This window comes from Elaeis guineensis, chromosome 2 (genome assembly GCF_000442705.2).
Source record: "Elaeis guineensis isolate ETL-2024a chromosome 2, EG11, whole genome shotgun sequence".
Taxonomy (NCBI): Eukaryota; Viridiplantae; Streptophyta; class Magnoliopsida; order Arecales; family Arecaceae; genus Elaeis; species Elaeis guineensis.
This window is the reverse complement of record NC_025994.2, coordinates 8519107-8537692: the sequence shown is the minus strand read 5'-3', so window position 1 is coordinate 8537692 and position 18586 is coordinate 8519107. Positions and strand designations below refer to the sequence as shown.

General features: G+C 31.6%; 1 long non-coding RNA gene and 1 other non-coding gene across 2 annotated transcripts; one reads left to right on the top strand and one right to left on the bottom strand.

Annotated features, from left to right (window-relative positions):
• The first annotated feature begins 12833 nt into the window (after positions 1-12833).
• Positions 12834-12933, top strand: LOC114913024 (U6 spliceosomal RNA). Its single transcript, XR_003799043.1, has one exon. It is a non-coding gene; the product is annotated as a U6 spliceosomal RNA (small nuclear RNA).
• Positions 12934-14264: 1331 nt separating this feature from the next.
• LOC105060782 (uncharacterized) lies at positions 14265-17589 on the bottom strand. The gene is made up of 2 exons (XR_834485.4): positions 17331-17589; positions 14265-14542 (listed from the first exon to the last, which is right to left on the bottom strand). It is a non-coding gene; the product is annotated as an uncharacterized lncRNA (long non-coding RNA).
• Positions 17590-18586: the final 997 nt, after the last annotated feature.

Below are 18586 nucleotides of genomic sequence, written 5' to 3'. Positions count from 1 at the left end.
TTTTGTAGTCTAAATATTTTATGATGTCGTTGGCCATGGATGATTTGCAAGTTTGACTCATTTGTCATTATAAGTAAAATGTCATGCTTCATTAGCTGCTTTTGTAAAGTGAAGTAGGATGTTTGACGTTGTAAGTTTTTATAAGTTGTGCTAATAAAGCTCCAAAGAGTAAGGAACAATTCTTTAATAGACGTATTGTGGATTTTATTTTTGGATTTTCTTGACGTTGTTGTGCAGACTAAAAGGATTTCTTGTGGATCCTCCGGCTTTTTGTTTCTTGTAGCTAAAGAAATCAAGTTCCCTCTGCGCTGCACCGTCTCTATGCAATTTAATGGCATTCTATCTCTATCCATACTTTAAGAATGGCAATTTTTTGTACTTAAGACTTTTATTTGTAATTCAAATGTCCCATTTAAGCACATTTTAATAATTGAAAAGGCATAATTTATAATGCTTGAAATAAAATTATAATTCTTGTTTTTGTAAACTACTCCTTAAAAGTAAAAACATTACAAAAGCTAGTAGCAATTCACTCACATGATGAAGAAAATATTTTTTTAGAGAAAATATTTAGGATTTCCTAACAATGAATAATTGATTATCCAATCACAACCATAAATATCAGCACAAATCCTTTTGGTAGCAAGACATCAGTAATCATAAATGGTGATGCTTGATGTTTCATTGTCATTTAAGGGAAACAATCATATTTTCTAATGAAATAGAATTGTTTCAACAAGAAGTCCTTATTTATGGAAGCCAATTTTATCAAAAATCTAATTTGGCAGAGCACATCATATATGATGAGCGTCAAGATTTTAACTTAAGACTAAAAGACAAATATATTGTAGAGATTTATCTATTTAGGAGGAAGTCAGACGGTTAGAGGGGCACCTGTTCCGCCGGAATGCGTAATCTATATAGCCTACAAAGGACTTTCCAAAGATTCGCTTAACTACATGCGACTTGGACCTTGGCTAGGGACCATTAATGTTAAAGAGGCATGGGTTTAAGGGATGGGTTAAGTGTGAGAGGAACAAAAATATCTAAAATATATAAAACTAGCACCATTAGGAGAATATAAGCAGAATATTTTATTACCATCTAATTAACTTAGGAGAAATATAAATAATATGGGAATTTAACTGTTGGTCCTTTATTTGACGATGCTATAACCTTTAATCTCTGTTGATCAAAAATAAAATCACTGGTCTCTCCGTATCGTATTGCCATAACATTCAGTCTGTGACACGATCTATATTTTAAAAAAATATCAAAATTATCCTTGATGGTCCGGGATAAGCTATGCCGGATGGGTTTTGTTGTTGATGGGCGGTCTTGGTTTGATGCTCGCGCCATGGCCAACTATTTCAACAACATACTGACCCTCTGCGGGATACTCGGCATGGAAGAGCTTCAACAGATGAAGATGTCGGAGGTGGCGGATGCAGTGCATGAGTTTCTCCGACCGGCTGTTACGACAGAGCACTTCTAGCGGCTGGTTGACTGGATGGAGTCACATTGGTCGGAGCCGGCGATGGCAAGGGTCAATTTGGAAGTGGAGTTCGGATGGAGGAGGCTGAGCATCGTACTACTCCCTGCGGGGCGGCGGTACTGGATTTATGATGCCAATACTAAGCGCCAAGGGGAACAGGGATCGAATAGTGGATGCTTATCTTCTAAAACAATATGATGGATGTCTCGGAGTGGAGGTCTGAGGATGAGTATGGTTGTCACCATAGCCATCACCGTCCAAATGGCAAACTTCTTGATCATTGCCAACGTCATCGTTAAACGAGGTCGGTGAGATGGGGTCAAAGAGGAACGCAAAGAGGCATTAATCTTCATTTATATTTTAAAAAAAATTCACTTAAAATTAAGATAAGTACGATCATCATTTTTTTATCTTCAATTCACGAGATCTCTGACGCCAACCAGTATGCTCTCTCTCAATTAATTAATTTATTTGATATCATAAATAGTATTAAAATATTATTAATATATAATTATTTTTTTATTATTTTATTTTATTAATTCACTGATCTGATTTTTTTGATTGATGTATTACAGAAGATTTCGGCCTTTTATGGATTCTATCGAGAAAATAGGTAATTATTGCAGCAGATAATTGAGTTACGGTATAAAAGTGATGCGACCCAAATTATTTTTTTTAAATATTTTTATTTTTTTATTATTTTTTATATAAAATTGATAAAATATATTTCGATCCATCAATTCGATCCATATTCGATCCGTCGTAAATATATTTAAATTTAAACTAAATGAATTTGAATCATAAATGGATCGACTCGTTTAACTCATTTAATAATTGGATCGAATGTGGATTTTAGATATTTGATCCGTTTAACCCATTTAATATCTAAGTCGGATTGAATCAAATAACCCATTTAATCTGTTTAACCTATTTAATCTATTTCTGACCCATTTAATCCTATTTGTTTAACCTGTTTAACCCGTTTAAGATCTATTTAACTTGTTTAAAACCTGTTTAAACTGTTTCTGACCCATTTAACCCGATCTATTTAATATGTTTAACCCATTTAATCTAATTTGATATATTTAATAAATGGATTAAATGAATCGGATCGGATTACCTGTTTAATAAACAGATCGGATTCAGGTTTGAATTTTTGATCCGTTTAATAAACAGATCGAATTTGGATTGATGATTTTCTAATCTGATCCATTTATGATCTGACTCATTTATGATCCGATTCGACCCGATTGCCATTCCTACCCTTGCATCTATACCCAAAAAAACAAAGGAGAACAAAAAGGTGATGGGGAAGGGAACCGGTGCATTTCTCAGGCAACCAAGCTCTAGTGGTGGGAGCGAAGATTGAGACTATTATTATTTCAAAAATAGTTCTAAGAGATGGAGAAAGAAGGGGAATAAAAAAAAACAAAGGGTGGAAGCCATAGGAGTTAGAGGAGAGATGATGGTGGTGAAAAAGAGGATGATGATGGTGACAAACAAAAGTATTTGAACCGATGAAGCATATCATGATGTAGGCGCTTACCTATATTGTCAAGAAGGATGATCTCCTTATCCTCCTCCAATTAAGATATCATGATATATAGTTCAATAAATATAGTACACAGTTATTTTGGTATGGTATGTAGTTAATCTAACATGATACATAGTTATTTTATTTTGATACATAGTTAGTCTAATATGCCACATAATTAAGATATCATGGTACATAGTTAAATAAATATGGTATATAGTTATTTTAGTGTAGTATAAAGTTAATACAATATGGTACATGGTTAAATAAATATGATATATAGTTATTTTATTCCAGTATATAGTTAATTTAACATGGTACACAATTAAGTTATTATGATATATAGTTAAATAAATATAGTATATAGTTATTTTAGTATGGTACATAGTTAATCTAACATGGTACATAGTTATTTTATCCTGATATACAGTTAATCCAATATGGCATACAATTAAGGTATCATGGTACGCATTTAAATAAATATGGTATATAGTTATTTTAGCTTAGTACAATGTTAATACAATATGATACATGATTAAATAAATATTGTACATAGTTGTTTTATCTTAGTACATAGTTAATCTAATATGGTACATAATTAAGGTATCATGATATATAGTTAAATAAATATAGTATACAGTTATTTTAGCATAGTACACAGTTAATCCAATATCGTACACAGTTATTTTATCTTGATACACAATTAATCCAATTATAGCACACAATTAAGATATCATGGTATACAGTTAAATAAATCTGATATATAGTTATTTTAGCTTAGTATAAAGTTAATATAATATGATATATGGTTGAATAAATATGGTACACAGTTAATTTAACATGGCACATAATTAAAGTATCATAGTACATAGTTAAATAAACATAGTATATAGTTATTTTAGTATGGTATACAGTTATTTTATCCTAGTACATAGTTAATCTAATATCTATATAATAAGAGTAAAGCGATACATGGATATTAGGGATGATATTCCATGTTGACATGTAAGATTATAGAATAATCTCTCGCAATGCCACGTATCTAAGTTTTATTTTTTTATTTTTTATATTTTTTTACACGTAACATTATAAGATAATCTCATGCAATACCACTATCAAATTTTATTTTTTTATTTTTTATATTTTTTAAATATCTATCTATATAATAATAGTAAAGCGACACACGGATATTAGGGGTGGCATTCTGTGTTGATATATAAGATTATAGGATAATCTCCCGCAACACTATATATCAAGTTTTATTTTTTTTATTTTTTATATTTTTTTACACATAAGATTATAGGATAATCTTTTACAATGTTACATGTCAAGTTTTATTTTTTTATTTTTTAAAATATATGTATAATAATAGTAAAGTAATACATAGGTATTAGGGGTAGTATTCTGTATTGCTACATAAGATTATAGAATAGTCTCCAGTAACGCCACATGTCAAATTTTATTTTTATTTTTAATATTTTTTAAAATAAAAAATATAAATATAAATCTATATCTATCTATCAATACAATAATAGTAAAGTGATACATGGATATTAGAGGATGGTAATTCGTATTAACACATAAGATTATAAGATAATCTTTCACTATATAATAATAGTAAAATAATATACGAGTATTAGGGATAGCATTCTATATTGACATGTAAGATTATAAAAAAATCTCCTGCAACATCACGTATCAAGTTTTATTTTTTTATTTTTTATATTTTTTCATACTTAAGATTATAGGATAATCTCTCACAATGTCATGTATTAATTTTTTTAATATTTTTTTAAATATCTATATAATAATAGTAAAGTGATATATGGATATTAGGGGTAACATTTTCATGTGGATACATAAGATTATAGAATAATCTTCCATAATGCCTCATGTCAAGTTTTATTATTTTATTTTTTATAGATTTTAAATAAAAAATAAAAGTATAAATCTATATCTATCTATCTATCTATATAGTAATAGTAAAGCGATACAGGATATTAGGGATAGCATTCTGTATTGACATATTAGATTATAAGATAATCTTCCACAATGCCACATGTCAAATTTTATTTTTTATTTTTTTATATTTTTTTTAAATATAAGATTATAAGATAATCTTCAGCAACGCCACGTGTTAAGTTTTATTTTATTTTTTATATTTTTTACATATAATATTATAGGATAATCTTCCACAACACCATGTGTCAAATTTTATTTTTTTATTTTTTATATTTTTTAAATATCTATATAATAATAGTAAAACGATGCATAGGTATTAGGGGTGGCATTCCATATTGACACATAAAATTATAAGATAATCTTTCACAATTTCACATGTCAAGTTTTATTTTTTTTATTTTTATATTTTTTTATACGTAAGATTATAAGACAATCTCCGGTAATGCCACATGTCAAATTTTATTTTTTATTTTTTATATTTTTTTATATATAAGATTATGGGATAATCTCCCATAACATCACGTGTCAAGTTTTATTTTTTTATTTTTTATATTTTTTTAAATATTTATATAATAATAAGCGATACATGGATATTGGGGGTGGCATTTTGTATTGGCATGTAAGATTATAGGATAATATTCCATAACACCACATGTTAAATTTTATTTTTTTATATTTTGAAGTAAGAAATAAAAGCATAAATAGTATGATAAAAAATAAAAATTAATTTAAATTATTATAACTCAATTTTATTCTAAAATAGGGAAGAAAATAAGAAGCAGATAGAGTCGCGGTCATCAAACTCTTTGTCGTTCTCCTACCCCGCCGCCAACGTTACCTCTGAAGCTTATGTTCTCCATCTCCGACGATCCACCATCATCCCCTTTTGCCCTCGATGGTGAGGCAAAGTTGGTGGCGGTGGTGAACCCTATGTCGAATATTTTTAGCTTTGCAGTTCTGTTTCAGGATTTATGTAAAAGAAGAAAATTGAAGGATTTTGATGAGTACTATATGGAGATGTTGGATATTGGGTATTCATCAAATGCAGCAACCTTCACTGATTTGGGAGGTCATCTTTAGAAAGAAGAATTTATATAATAATAGTTAAGCAATACACAGGTATTTGAGATGGCATTCCGTATTGACACATAAAATTATAGGATAATCTTCCGCAATGTGACATATCAAGTTTTATTTTTTATAATTTTTAAATAAAAAATTAAAGTATAAATCTATATATATCTATCTATATAATCTATATAATAATAGTAAAGTGATACACGGATATTAGGAGTGGCATTCCATATTGACACGTAAGATGAAGGCGCCTCAGCCTCCAGGATAGATAGCGAACGCGAACATTGTCATCTGTCTCCTGATGCCATACCTGCAATTCTTGATATATAAATGAATATAATATTGCACAATAATAATAAAAAATAAATTATATTCTAATGAATAGAATTATATTGCATGCCATTATTTCTAAATATTTTTTTCCCTAAATGAGCTCTGAACTTAGCCTCACACCACCCCCATTCCCACAACGCCGGTGCCGTCACGCACCCCGCACTACCCGGACTCAACCCCTGCTCCCACGGCGCTGATGCTGTCACACACCCCATGCCACCTGGACTTGACCCCCATGACCTCTGCTCCCACGGCACCGATGCCATCACACACCCCGCACCGCCCAGACTCGGCCCTCGCGACCCCCGCTCCCACGGTGCCGGCACTATCATACACCCCATGCTGCCCAAACTCGGCCCTTGCGACCCCCGCTCTCATGGTGCCACTGCTGTCACCCACCCCTCGCGAGCCACCCCCCGTGGCGCCGTCGTCCTCTCCAACCCTCCACGATCTGGATCCCAACTCGGATCCTGATTAGATCCCGATCTCGATCCCAATCCGAATCGGGATCTCAACCCGAATCCCGACCCCGATCCAATTCAGATCGTAATCCAGATTTTATTTTTATTAATTAAATAATAAAATATTTGATTAATATTTTATTTTTTATTTTTTTTATTTTTTTTTATTTTTTAAATTTTTAGTTTTTAATTTTTTCCCCCTCGTTTCTCTCTTCCCTTCCTCCCTCCCCATCGTCACCCACCCCTCCCCACCGTTACCTCCCCGACCGACCCACTCTGCGGCCCCGTGGTGCCACCGTATCGCGGCCAACCCTCTCCTAGCACCGTTTCGCCTCCGACTGCTAGCCGCCCCCTCCTCGACCCCGTCTTCGCCGGCCGACCCCCTCCTCGGCCCCGTGGTGTCGCTAGCCACCCACGGCCCCCTCCCTACCCCTGTCTCGCCCTCAGCCGCCCCCCGATCCCATCCTACCCCCGTTTCACCCCCGATCGCCGGCCGCCCCCTTCCTGGCCCCATCTCCACTGGTCGACCCCCTCCTCGGCCCCATGGCCGTCCACAGCCCCCTCCCCGCCCCTATCTCACCCCCGACCGCCCCTCGACCCCATCTCAGCTCCGTTTCGCCCCCGGCCGCCCCCTGCAACCCCCTCCGCACCTCGGTGGACCGATCAACACAAAAAAAAGGTTGGAACCTTACCTTTGGCGGATGGCGGTGCGGATGACGGACGACGGCGGCGACGGTGGAGAGGGGCTCGCCGGTTGGAAGAGAGGGGGGAGAGCACGGAGAGGGAGAGGAAGAGAGGAGAGGGGAAATGGGAGAGCTCTGGGAGAGCACGGAGAGGGAGAGGGGAGAGCAAAAGAGGAGAGGAGAAAAGAGAGAGGGGGGAAAGGGTTTCGTGCGAAGGGACATCGAATTGACGTGCATTGAATGCAGAACTATTAACGATGAAAATTTTCATCGCTAATAAATTATTAGCAATGAAAAATTATTTTCATCGTCAATAATTCTCGTCAAAGAAAAAATTTTCCATTAACAAAATTTTTTCTCTAAAAAAATTATTCACAACAAAAAAAATTTCATTGTTAATAACATTATTAGCAATGAAAATTTTATTTTTGTCGTCAATAATTTTCATCCAAAAATAAAAAAATTTCTCCACTAAAAACCTTTTTTCGCTAAAAGAATTTTATCCAAAAAAATTATTAGCGATAAAATTTTTTTTATCTTTAATAACTTTATTAGCAATGAAAATTTGATTTTCGTCGTCAATAATTCTCGCTAAAAAAAAATTTCTCCACTAAAAAAATATTTTTGATGAAAAAGAGATATTTCATCGTTAATAACATTATTAGCAATGAAAATTTAATTTTCATCATCAATAATTTCTGTCAAAAAAAAATTTCTGACTAAAAATTTTTTTTTTAAATAATTTCATCCAAAAAAAATTAATTTTCTTTAATCTAAAAAATTTTTGGTCTAAAAAATTTTTCAAAATAATTTCATCAAAAATTTTTATTTTTTATTAATAAAAAAATTATATAAATAGTTTATTTATGATTTTTTTTAAAAAAAATTACGTACATGAAAAAGTAGCTTGGCTATCCTTTGTAATGCATGCTTTTATGGATCTAAAACATGTTAAAGAGCCTAGTTAATCTTCATTTAGTTTTGTTAGGATTGATCAATTAAATAGCCTAAAAATTTAATGATATTTTTCATATGATTAGGAACTATGGTCGACACAAGGATTTGTCATCTGACAGAGTTTGATTTCTATCTTTGCAACCATACTGGTATAAAGGTAATATTTTTTTTATATTTTTTTTCTCATTATTTTATTTTTCTAGTTTAGGAGGGGCTAATCCCCACCTTTTCTATCCTATAATGATGAGTGGCAACTGGTGAACTGATTTTTACAGATAATCTTCTTAGTTTTAAGTATTTGCATAATCTAATTTTATCTAGTTTTTAAAATAATTTTTTATCAATTTATCTATATTTTGTTTCCATTCAAGGGAACAGCAGACCAACACATTATTATATACTGTTGGATGATAATCATTTTTCTGCTGATACATTACAGATGTTAATTAACAATTTTTGTTACACATGACTTAAATTTTGATCGTGTTTTTATGTTTTGACAAATATCTTATTTGGACCAATTTTTAGGTGATCTATTGGCCTTAGTTTCTATATTGAGTCTGATCTTTCTGATGGAGAATCGACATCAATTGATGATTTCAGGGATCAGACTGCTGTGGTGTATCATCTGCCACAGATTAAGGACAGCGTTCCAGAAGTTATGTTTTTCTGTTAAAGATGTTATAGGATTTTGTTGTCACAAGAGATTATTGGCCAAATTTTTTTGGGATGGTTTAGAAGTAAATGACACAATTTAATCTATTGAACAATTGATAAAGTTTTATTTTTATACAGTTGGAAGTTGACATTTTTTCTGAATCAAATTCCTTGTGTTTAATTTTCTGAGGCAGTTTGCTCCTGGATCTTATAGACAGTTGATTCGATTGTAGGTGAAAAATTTTGTTGCATCATCCAATAAAATTTGGGTACTGGAAGAATGATTCTTTCTCAGTGTCGGAAGTCATTTTTTTAATTTTTGATTTTTAATTATTTTTATAATTTTTATAATTTTAAATTTTTTTATATTTTTTAAAATATTAGCAACCAAAATATTTTTATCGTAAATAATTGACTATTTATGATGAAAAATAATTTTTTATCATAAATAGTCAATTATTTATAATATAATATTTTTATCATAAATAATCTATAATTTTTATATTTTTTAAATTTTTTATTTTTTTAAAATATTGGCGATGAAAATATTTTCATCATAAATAATTGACTATTTATAATAAAAAATTATTTTTCATCGCTAACACTAAGTTATTTATGACATAATATTTTTATCATAAATAATCCATAATTTTTATAATTTTTAAATTTTTTATTTTTTTAAAATATTGGCGATGAAATTATTTTCATCGTAAATAATGGTTATTTACGATGAAATTATTTTCATCATAAATAATGGTTATTTATGATAAAAATTATTTTTCATCATAAATATTAAATTATTTATGATGTATTATTTTTGTCATAAATAATCTATAATTTTTATGTTTTTTAAATTTCTCATTTTTTTCAAAATATTGATAATGAAATTATTTTCATTGTAAATAATAGAATATTTATGATAAAAAATTAATTTTTATTACAAATACTAAGTTATTTATGACGTAATATTTTCATTGTAAATAATCTATAATTTTTATATTTTTTAAATTTTTTATATTTTTTGAAATATTGATGACTAAAATTTTTCATCGTAAATAATAGACTATTTATGATGAAAAATTATTTTTTATCATAAATATTAAATTATTTATGATGTAATATTTTCATCACAAATAATTTATATTTTTTATATTTTTTATTTTTTAAAATATTAATAATAAAAATATTTTTATCATAAATAATAGACTATTTACGATCAAAAATTATTTTTCATCGCAAATACTAAGTTATTTATGACGTAATATTTTTATCACAAATAATCTATAATTTTTATATTTTAAAATTTTTTATTTTAAATATTGATGATAAAAATTTTTCATCATAAATAATAGACTATTTATGATGAAAAATTATTTTTCATTGCAAATACTAAATTATTTATGATGTAATATTTTCATCGCTAGCAATCCATAATTTTTGAATTTTTAATTTTTTTTTAAAAAAAAATATTGGTGATGAAAATTTTTTATCGTAAATAATAAGTATTTACAATAAAAAATACTTTTCATCATAAATTCATAATTATTTATTGTGTAATATTTTCTTCTTAAATAATCTATAATTTTTGAATTCTTAAAATTTTATTTTTTTTCAAATATTAGCGATGAAAATTTTTTATCGTGAATAATGAGTATTTATGACAGAAAATATTTTTCATCACAAGTACTCAATTATTTACGATGTAACATTTTCATCACAAATAATCTATAATTTTTAATTTTTTTAATTTTTTTATTTTTTTTAAATATTAGCAATGAATTATGTTTATTACGAATAATATTATTTTCAATGAAAAAATATTTTTTATCATAAATACTTAAATTATTTATGATGAAAATATTTTTATTATGAATATTTAAAACTTAAAATTAAAATAAATATTGTATTATTTACTACAAAAATATTCATCGTAAATAATATGTATTTACAATGAAATTTTTTTCCGTCACTAATAGCAAACTATTTACAATGAAAAATTATTTTTATCATAAATATTTTGTTATTTACAATGAATTTAATTTTTTTTATCATAGATACTCTTATTGACGATGAAAATATTTTTGTCGTAAATAATTCTGTCGCAAAAATATTCTTTTCTTGTAGTGGGTGAAGCTTCACAAAGGTAGAAGAGCTCACTGCAACACACAATCTCAAAAGTCAGCTGATGGACTACTACCTAATGCAAAATACTTCATACTAAAAAGTGGAGAGCAAGTGTCAGGCCAAGTTTGGCTCGTCTGATGATATGTCGGACCTTTGAAAATGTGGCAGACATTTGGTGCCATGACGTAGACAACCAAGTACTTGTGCTCTACATAGCAATGGCGTCATCGGTAAATGATCGAAGTCTACATCATCGATAAATGATCGACCACGAGATGGGGGCATAGATGAAGTCAGCATCGTCGGCTTCCAATCGATCTCGCCTAGTTTCCGCCCTAGCTCCCTATAAGCCATCTTCTCTATAAGCCATCTTCTGGATCAGATGTTCTTAAGAACTTTTTGGTGCACGAATTCTGCTAAGTTGGCATTCTGTTGCAATGGCCTACTACTTCTCTAGATGTAGATAACTGACCCTATAATAATCTGCTGACACCCACTATTCTGGCTTTCATAGTCACTACTTTGGCTTCAACAGGCGCTAACCATCTAACAGACTCTATCCTATAAAAAAGGAAGAGAGAAATTATTAACAACGTGAAGTGCAGAAAATTTCTCAAGCTGTATGGTAGAGCTTGCTTTTAAGTAGCTTGAAAAAGTATTAGTTAATTTCTCAATATTTAAGTCAAAATAATATTACTTATAATAATAATTATTAAAAAATAAAATAATTACTATTATTTTGATTAGCAGGTGAAAGGAGTTAATTTGAGGGTATGTTTGGTTAAAGAAAGTTGGGCTATAAAATGGAAATGAATGATCCTTATTCTAGTATTTGGTCGGTGTGCAGGGGGCAAGGGGTGATCTGATTTTCAGAGAGAAACAGGAATATATCAATCCCTCAAAATTCAATTCATATTCTTTCCTAGTATTCAAAGTCCATTTTAATTTTGATTCTGATTTCGATCATGAATCAAATATATTACGGTATTCGGTCACTCTGATTTCTAATTTAATCCATTCCCATTCTAATTTTGATTCCAATTTCAATCTCGAACCAGAGATGCCGTGAAGGGTTTGAAAGAAGTAACAGTGTTAAGGACAGAATTTGAAAGATATGGAGAGATTGGAAGATAGGCAGGATTACCTGGTGGAAAGACAATAATTTTAAACAATAGCCATTATAATGTGTTTGAGTTTCTAAGGCCACAACAAAATTCGATGTATATCAAAAAGTATACATTCACAATGCTAATTCACAACAATTGCGTTGCTTCTGAAATCACAAATTACAAATTAACTATTATATCCTTTACAAAAGAGGATGCTCGAAAATTGTAATAACAGTCAATTTGTAATTTATTCCTCTAAAAATAACAAATACATGTCCTTAGCATCAGGAGTTTAATTTAAAATTTACTAAAAGATGGGTAAAGGTTGGGCATGACCAAGGTGCTCGATTGTAGGTGAAGTGGCAATAATTATGCTCATGCTAGGTTTGATGTGCTGTATGCGTAGATTTGTCATTTCAGCAAGATGAAGAAAATAGCTGTTGTCTTCTAGGAGACAATAAACTTGGCACAATACAAAGAAGATTAATATAGCCCCTACACAAGGATGACATGCATGTATTAGGAAATGCTTTGCATTCATATAAAGTGTAAGTATCACAAATACAACGCATGATGCTAAAAAATTTACTGTCAAAGAGTCGTTTGAAGCATTGTAGATAGGTCCGGTAGTGCAGCTCAAGCTGCAATGCACCTTGGGTAGCTAACAGTCGACCTGCAGGGCTCCAACTTGTTTAATTAAAGAAGAGGTGGAGTGATGGAGCGGAGATCATCTTCCATCCAGAGCCTCGGTTGGGACACCACCACAAGCATGACTAACCTGACCACCACCATATCATACTGAGTATTGGTGGAAAATTTAAACCAGTTAGGTTTCCCACTCCATTTTCTAATTTGAAAAGAACCCTTTCATGCTTGGTGAATGCCTGATTTCATCAATAATTAGTCAATGCTTTTCCCGAAAAATTGAATAGAATTATACTGAATGACATTAATCTGTCATTAGAAAAACAGGGCCAATGCTAGTTGGTTGAAGCTGCCAATGAGAATATCTTTTCCACCTTGACCGAGTTATCTCAAATATCTAATCATCCCCATCATTTATCCAGTCATCTTCGACACACACATCTAGCTTTGATCTGCAAGGTGGATATAGAAGTCAATTTTATGAATTAAAGGAGTATAATGATCCAAGAACAACGGAATACATTCATACTCGATAGCCTAGAAGACAGCATCAGTCTTCATGATCATGACTTTCCTAATTAAATAATAAAATTACTTGAATTTACTCTTGTAGCTAAAAAAGCTAGCCCATGGAGAAGTAATCAGATGATTCTCTTAACAATCAAAAACTATGAAGTACCAAAATTTTGGAGTTGTTCCCTGCTCACAGTTTGCCCCATGACAAGGAGAAGCAACTATTTAGCCAACAGAAATTCCACTGGAAGGTCCCCTTAAATAAGGGGATGGCCTCCATTGCTGTAACATAAATACACCACTCAATCACAACCATTGCTACATCTCACAGAAAGAGTGGTGAGGGTCCCTTTAAGGGGGAGAGTAAGGCATGTGGCTGTAACTAAACAGCAAGCTAACATGACAACACTCCATGATTTGCCTGTAGTTCCAAGGGTAGCTACTTGACCCCCAGAACTTCTTTATTCACCATTTCTTTTGTCCAACTGACCAGTTCCATGAATTAACATAACCATGCATTATGTATCCATGTACAAAGTAATATATGCCCGGAGTTCCATTGTTTCGAGATGTTGAAGATCTGATATATCTAAAACCAAAACCTGAGTCCATGTTAGTTTGCTTCAACAATTTTATCCTTCAAAAGCGTGACATAATCAAGCCAGGTATTTTAATTGTAGAATATCCCGTTAAAGATTAGGAACAAGACTAACGTGACACAAATCACTGTTACTTTTATTGATTTAACAACCCCAACATGAAGTCAAAGCATAGCAATAGTGAAAAGGAGTAACATAACATGAGTAGTTCCACGATCATCAGCAACTCAACAAGCATGACATGTAATAAGGAGCATGTTGGAGGAACAATCTCTCCCACAGAGCACAATCACAGGGCTCTGAAGAGTGGCTCTTGAACAAGTATAACAAGTAGCTCAGGCTGCTTGAAACTTGGGCAGTCCTCTATCTTTTATCACCGAGGAACAGCAAAATCTAGGCAACATAAGCAAGAAAACAGAGTAGATAATTAGGAACAAATGAATCTTCCACAATGTGCAAGACAATCTATATCGAGCAATGAAGTTCGCTTTGTTGAAGAAACAACCAAGACAGGAACTAGCAAAGAGGAGACATAGGGACAAATGATGGATTTAACAGAAGGGATTTTGAGGTTGCCAGCAAGTTCTTACTGAACCAGTTCTGAATTATAGGTGATATGCAACAAGTTAACATTTTACTCACCAAGCCTTGAATGTGGAGATAAAAGACTACCAGTCAGACAACAAACAGGGGCTTACCTTAAGAAGAAACACTGGTGTATTTCTGATACAAGCTCAACTTCAAAGTCTAGCATAAGTAAACAAAATGGACAAGAATTCGCTAATCAGCAGTCACATAAAACAGATATGATTCCAACTGATGACCATAGATAAAGAACATCACAATATTGTTCAGACCCAACTAGAGACTGAATCACTAGACTAAAATATGGAATTTTGAAGCGGTCATACATACACAACAGATGCAAGTGGCCTTTTTTTCTTTTTTTTTTTTTGGGATCTCTATGTACAATAGTACGCTACACTAAAGCAAGCCTCTAAATTTGAGTATTCATGTACTCACAAACTGAAGAGTTTTACATGGTCCAGTGCATTGTCCAATATGTTCCATGAGTTCCTAGAGACACCTTTTGTGGCAGCAGAATGGTCCTAACCAGTATAATTCCTATAAGATCCACTAAATATTATTGCAGCATAGGAAACTAGTTAAAAACTAAAATATGAAAAATACTATATCAATATTAAAGAGGCAAGATGAAGCTATATATGCAAGTTCCACTCTCTCATGCTGGTGATGGTGTAGCATCAAATGCGATACCCAGGCATGCCAAAGGCACAGATAACAGATATCACATTTCTATGCCAGAGACTCATGATATCATTTTCATAACTATGTCACCTATCCACTCACATCCAGCTCCAAAAATCTGTATCGAATATATATCTGAGTTGAATATGTATCAGACATTTGGACATTTATGACATTCTTTGATTACCACTTTTAAGGACTTGCAGAAAATTGAACTCTTCAAACAAGAAGCTCGAGCTTCCATTTTAACATTGGGAGCGAGTATTTATTCTTTTTATAGATTAGTCAAGGATGTAGGTATCAAAATAACTTTATGAAATGTCATTTTTTCAATATCCTTAAGCTAATTAGAAGATTTGAATGAGAAATATGTATACTGAAAGAAATTAACAAGCAATATTTGAAGATATAAATATATAATTGAGTTAAAATTATATATATCCTACATATCCTCATGTATCTCCTTTTCCCTCAATTATATATTTCTTTCAAATAGCTTTGTCTTGTTAGACTAAGGCATTCAGTGTGTTAATAGTGCAAACAACGTTTAAAATCTGATAGAACTCTAGTGGCTAAAGAGGTTATGACGGAAATCCATAGGCTAAAGAAGTTTATAATTCATTGTCATGGGTTCAGTAAAATTCATAAAAGCATTTAGTGAGAAATATATCTCTGTCTACATATTCACATCACAATACTATGTTATGGCACACAACTCCCAAATGGATGTGTAGATTCAAACAGTAGACGATTTTAATTTGATTTTGATTGCAAGTATCATTGATTGTGAAGCCAAATTTGTCAGCTTGATGTAGATGCATAATTTTATGTCACTCAGAAACAACAAAGAATACATCCAATGCTACTCAAAGCACCAAATTAAATCCAAGATCACGGTACTAAGTACGAACCTTATTTTGAAAAGATCAGATGCTCTTTCTTTTAAATGCATCAGTAGTAATAATTTGGTAGTATTGGTTTCTAATAGCTGCTTGCTACAACAAGAGATTTCTTGTCTGTTATATTATTTGGTTTTGCAAAGTGATAAAAGAGAAGCTGCATAAATTAGCTGCCCAACATGGATCCTGTAAACCTTGGTCACATAGGTAAAGCACATCCTACATCGTGAAATGGGAAGCAAGTCAGGCTTGGAACAAGGAAACAAAGCCATGGAGAAACTTCAAAGATACCTTATTATAATTAAACAATGCATTAACTTATAGAATTCGCATGATTAAAAATTTCTTATATAAATTTGAAATTAACATGCCAAAGTTAGTCCTTTAAATACTAATAAGAATATTGAAGCAATGTTTCATAAATATTTTCAAGAAATGCTAAAAGCCTATAACCTCCTCATTCTTCTCACAGTAAGGATTCCAGGAGTGAATAATACAGAAAAATGTTTTGCAATAACCCGGAAACAGAACATGTATAGGCTACATGAGGGAACTTTTTGCTGGCACCCCTCCTCAGAGCACATGTATGGATCTGTTTCCATTTGTTATAGATGCAACAACCTTAATTATAATCATCCAGCCTTCATCCAACCATCTGGAGGTTTGGCTACACGATATAAAGGCAAAATTCAACAACTTCTTGAAAGGAAATTCTTGCATTGTGATTTGCATATGATCACGATACATGAGATTAGCTTATCTGGGAGTGCTTAATTAGAATCACAGCGACTGGGAGAAGAAGAGAGAGAGAGAATCAAAATTATGTAAGTATATGCATGAAGTCAAAAACGTAATTAATCTTATTCCGATAATTTTATTCTTCTATTTTGGTGATAGAGAAGAAAACCCATCGCAAAAAGCTTCAGAAATCGAACGAACCGGCGAAAAAAAAAAAAAAAAAAACAAAGAAATCTTAGTATTCCGAAAAAGCAAAGAGCTCAGGATGTTCATACCTTGAGAAAGCAACTCCAGCAGGAGGAATCGACGGCTAGGAACGATTTGAGGCCGCAGGAGGCGACGGCGGCAGGAGAGCCGCTCTCATCGACGGCGTGGGACCGGGGAGAACGGTTTCCGAACGTACGGCGACGGACCTCGCGGCGGCGGCGGCGGACCGGTGGAACGATGCCATTCCCCCCGCCAACGTCTCTCCGCTTCGCACGAGTTCGTCGTTTGCTCCTTTTAACCCTGTCAGGACGGGTTAGTTTAAGCCGAGTCACGTAAGCTGAGTCTGGCGAATGTTCCTAAGCGTTGTCAATTTTGTATATATATATATATATTTTGGTAACTGTATGAAAAATCTATTGAGTAATTGGCATGACAGGAATATTTGGTATAGAATAATATATTTAAGATCAAGAATGATATAGATATAGATGATGGGATCAATCTATTTAATTGTATTATGATAATCTGATAATCATCTCAAATCATCTCCACTCTTTAAATTACAGTCCAATCCAATGATAGAATAACAGGTTAGAAATCCAAGATCAATCCCGAATAAATTAATTCACATATGGACAAAAATTTGAGGATCTAACTAATATTCACATTCATATTTATATCCATTAAAGAAAAATAAATATCGATATAGATAGACAACTATTGGATTTCTATCGGAATATTCGAATCTACTTGTAACTTTGTATAATTTTATACAGCACTTATTTATTTTTTAAAAAAATATAAAATCATATAAACATGCTATTAATTTGATTTATTATCTATTTAGTAATATATTTAATTTTATAATAATAAAATTTAATTATCTAACTTATATCTATAATTATCTTTATATTTTCAATATTCAAATTATATCCATGTCCATTTAAAACAAATATGGATAAGAAGTTTTGTATCCAAATAATGTTAGTATCCGTATTTATATTCATCAAATAAAACAAATATGGATATGGATATGCTAGTATCTGATCCGATCTTAAGCTGAAATTTAAGAATAAAAATATCTCTCAATCTAATAAAAAATATATTTATATATATATATATTATATTTATGATATATTACATGAAAAAATATTATTAATCATATAATTGATAATTTTAAATTAGAGTAGAAATACCTTATTGTATTTTATATTTATATAATAAAAATATTTAATATATTACTTCTATTTGTCTTATTTTTTTATTTTTCTAATCAAAATAAATATTCATACTAATAAATAATATATGATAAAATAAAATATTT